Genomic DNA, 2,733 nt, shown 5'->3' on the forward strand with positions numbered 1-2,733 from the left:
CCTGTCTCAAAAAACCAAAAAAAAAAAAAAAAAAAATATATATATATATATATATATACATTTATCTTAAAACAAACAAACAAACAAACAACTATGCGTGCTTGTGTGTGTTCATATGTGCAGGTGCTCTTGGAGGCCAGAGACATCAGATCCTCTGGAGCTAGAATTGCAGGCAGTTGTGAGCACCCCGTGAGGGTGCTGGGAAGTGAGTTCAGTCCCTGGAAGCAGTGTGTGTTCCTAACCATTGAGCCACCACTGCAGAACCTTTACGTGCTCTCAACCGCTGGGCCACACAGATGCTTGACAAAGTCCAATTCATCTATTCTTTTCTTTTGTTCCTCATGTTTGGGGAGCATATACCCTAAGAATCCATTGTGCAAACTGAAGGAGTTTCTGGGTTGTTTGTTGGGGGGGGGAGTATCGTTTTGTTATTTGGTTGTTTTTGTTTTTTGTAGATAGGTTCTTGTAGCCCAAATTGGACTCAAAATCACAATCTTCCACCTGAGCTTTCCAAGTGCTAGGCGGGCAGGCCGCACCCCCAGTGGGGCTCCTGATAGTTTCTGTATTCTGTGAGGTGGATATGAGACTTCGTCTCTGTGCAGGGGACCCTGATGTCCCAGCACCATTTGATGAGACTCCTCCTTTCCCAGCGAATGCCCTCAGCACCCTTGTCAGGAGACTGATTAGCATCTACCTGTGGGCTCGCTCCTGGACCTCAGTTGTCTCCCATTGGTCTGTGCGTCTGTGTACATGACAGTGTCACACTGTGGGCTCCTAAAAGTTCATAGGAAATTACAAAATTGGGAATGGGGGTCATTCACCTTCTTCCTGTGTTTTCAATATTTCTTTGACTGGTTGGACTTGGTGACTGTCCTGTGAATTTTAGGGCAGCCCTGTTTTCATTTCTGAAAAAGGAAAAGGCTCCTGGGTTTTGACTACACGAGCGGCAGGAACAGCACTGCTGTTCTCGCCTGGTCAGCTTTCCCATCTGTGCACACGAGACATCTCTCTCCTTGTTTATGTTGTCTTCCATTTCAGCAGTGGTGGCGCACGCCTTTAATCCCAGCACTAGGGAGGCAGAGGCAGGCAGATCTCTGTGAGTTTGAGGCCAGCCCGGTCTACAGAGTGAGTTCCAGGACAGCCTGGGCTACACAGAGAAACCCTGTCTCAAAAAAAAAAAAAAAAAAAAAAAATGAGAGAGAGAGAAAATATGGATCTCTAGTTTCAATAAAACATATTTGGGGGCTGGAGAGATGGCTCAGAGGTTAAGAGCATTGCCTGCTCTTCCAAAGGTCCTGAGTTCAATTCCCAGCAACCACAAGGTGGCTCACAACCACCTGTAAAGAGGTCTGGCGCCCTCTTCTGGCCTTCAGGCATACAGACAGAATATTGTATACATAATAAATAAATAAATAAATAAAAAATAAATAAATAAATATTTTTTTAAAAAAACATATTTGGGGTTCCCTCCAACAAGTTGACTTGGGGAGTGGAAATCTGAAGACCTAGGAAGTGGGAAGGTATCATAACAGGCCTCCAAGTCCCATCATCCAGGATACCCCCAGAGTAGCTAGGACAAGCCATTTGGTACCTCAAGTCTCAGTTTTTCATCTCTGAAAGGGCTACAGTCAGTCTGTATTATGGGGATTTGACTAAGGAAGAGAGAGACCACACTTATCAACAATTCACACACATGAGGAAAGAAACTGGCCTCAGCTGTGCAAAGGCCAGCATTTCATGGGCTGTCACCCAGGCCACAAGTGTTATGTGAGGCTGGACAGAGTGGGGGCCTCAGAGCAAGTTTCCCTTCTCCCACGTGGTCTTGCTGCCTCTTTTCCTTCTCTCCCTCCTTGTTTCTGACAGGTCAGAGCAGAGTTTTAGGCATAGGGCTATGAACAGGGCCTGGCTGTGGACCTCAGAATACTGGCATCCTTGGGACAGGATCCAATCTCCCTATACACAGAGGTCAGGAAGAATGGTGTCCAGGACCAGGGTTTCACTGGAATCCTCTACCCAGCCTAGGCCAGAGCCAGTCATGCTGAGGGTAGATGATGGCCTTCAACCCTGCCCTCCAGCACCCAGAGGGCTCTCTGATGACCGTCAGGACTGTCAGAAATCCAGGTCCGGCCTGGTGAAAGAAGCCAGGTTGGCTAAGCTTGGTCCAGCAGGCCTGACTCAAGGAGACACCATCAGTACAAATGTCCCCAGAGAACAGGGTTAGCTGAGCCCGTCCCAGCCACCTGGGACTCTGCCCACCATGACGCTCTTTCCTTCACCCACAAGACTGCACCACTATTTCCCTGAGGAAGGTGCAAGTTCCCGTTACGGAAAACCACCTTTGAGACTTGAAATGTCACAAAGGTCTCAGTACAGGGGATAATGTTCATACTGTCCATGATGACATGCTGTGAGCAGGAAATGACAGACACAACCCCTGCCAGGTGTTCCTACATCCCCTCATCATCCGGCCGCCTTCACCCAGCCTTGACAAGAGTGCTGACCCTGTTCTCTCTAGGGCTACCCCAGAGAACCTTTGGTCTGCAAAGTAAAAGACACCTGGCTGCAGGCAGATGTGACCAGCGGGAGTGACAGCTGTGCACAGGCCTGGCATCTACACTTGGATCACACATTACTTGGACTGGGTCCACTGCTATGTCCCCCAAGGATTCCTTCCAGGATCATGGCAGATCCAGACCCATACCATTCCCAGAACACTGCTTACTGCCTTGGTAA

Source organism: Microtus ochrogaster, chromosome 7 (genome assembly GCF_000317375.1).
Source record: "Microtus ochrogaster isolate Prairie Vole_2 chromosome 7, MicOch1.0, whole genome shotgun sequence".
Classification (NCBI taxonomy): Eukaryota; Metazoa; Chordata; class Mammalia; order Rodentia; family Cricetidae; genus Microtus; species Microtus ochrogaster.